This window comes from Miscanthus floridulus, chromosome 15 (genome assembly GCF_019320115.1).
Source record: "Miscanthus floridulus cultivar M001 chromosome 15, ASM1932011v1, whole genome shotgun sequence".
NCBI lineage: Eukaryota > Viridiplantae > Streptophyta > Magnoliopsida > Poales > Poaceae > Miscanthus > Miscanthus floridulus.
Window position 1 is genome coordinate 201864 of NC_089594.1, and position 1771 is coordinate 203634.

The window sequence follows — 1771 nt, forward strand, 5'->3', positions numbered from 1 at the left end:
ACTCCGAGGTGACTTGGGAGAACGGCCAACTGGAGATTCACCTCGGGGTTTCCCAGGCCGCTCTTCATGCGGCCAAAGAAGAGGCCAATGCCGCTCGAGCATGGCTGGCTGAATTGGATGCCACGGTGGCAGGTAAAGTGAACCTCATGGATGCTTTTACTCTGATTTTCTGCTGTCTTTATCTTGATGGCTCTCCCGCTTCCATGATCATCAGCCTTGACAACACAGTTGGAGTCTCTCCAATTGGCGGTGAACGCGGCCATGGATGCCGTCAATGCCCGAGGTTCCTCTATCGATGATTGTCTTCAAGACATCCCGGCCCACGTTCGTGAAATCGCCCTCCATGGCGTTCGTCACGGCGCATCAGTGGCGCTGACCGCGGCGTAGGTTCAGACAGGGTACGAGCTCCATGCCATGGAGACCGGTTTCCCAGTAGGCAACGGCCCTGAGGAACACGAGGACCTGCTTGAAGAATTTACCATGGCAACGGAGGCCGTAGTAGACATCACATCCGCTCAGGATGTGGTGAACAAGGTCTTTGATTAGTTTGTACTTAGGGAAATCTGATGAACAAAGACTCTAGTTCTTTTATGACTGTGCTTTAATGCAATGCCCTTGTGTATGATTGTTTTTGCTTTTTGTTTTTTGCTCTATAGGCGATACATATCGTACTGTCTTTGAAGATGTTTACTTTTTGAACTAGAGGCGATACCCTCCTGGTACCGGCTATTAGAGCCGAGGACGAATCGGCTACCAGGTGTTGATCGGATGCTAGGATAACGTCCCGCAGAACTTTAAAGGTCAGACGAGTAATCAACTCAGGTCAAGCATCCTATCAAGCGAAACATAACTTCTCTTAAGAAATCCATTAACTCTGAATTGCACTTACACTTTAACTCAGCATTCACGTACGTCGGCCTAAGTCCACTTCAACGCTTACTTTTCCTTTAATCCAACGGCCGATGTGAAGCTGTGATTTTCTACTAAAACAAACTCTCAGAGCCGATCGCTTGCATCGGCTATTGGCTTTCGTTGCTGATTTTAATAAAGCCTCCTTCCCATGTCTTGCCAGAGAAACATTTGAAATCTCCTAGTTCCCAAAATACTAGATCGGCTGTTGCAATACTCATAGACTCATCAGCGCGAACCACCTCGACATCATCTCCATGCCATTGAATCAAACACTGATGCATGGTCGATGGCACACAACAGTTTGCATGAATCCAATCATGACCGAGGGGCAAACTGTATGATCCTTTTCCATCGATGACAAAGAACGTAGTGAGTAGAGTTTTGCTCCCGATTGTCAGTTCGACGTTCATTGCCCCCCGGGTCTTAGATGTATTACCTCCGAAGTCTCTAAGCATCATGTCGGTTTCAAGCAAATCTCCTGGTCCCTTGCCAAGCTTACAGAAAGTGGTGTATGGCATAAGATTGACAGAAGCACCTCCGTCCACTAACATTTTGTTCATTGGCTTTCCATCAACAAGACCTTTCATATATAACGCTTTTAAGTGCCGATGTTTGACTGGTCTATCAAATATTGCTTGCTGTACAACTGTTAACTTGGCAACTATTTCCTCATACTCTGATTTATTGAAATCCGAATAAACTTCTTGATCTACCGGAGCTCTGAATTCCGATGGCAACAGAAAAGCCATTTGGATATTAGCTGATGGTTGCTTTCTATCAGCTATTTTCTTAGCTCGCCATGCTTGAGTTTTACTGGATGCCTGAGCCTGTTCCATCTCTCTATTCCTCAGGCGTTGCA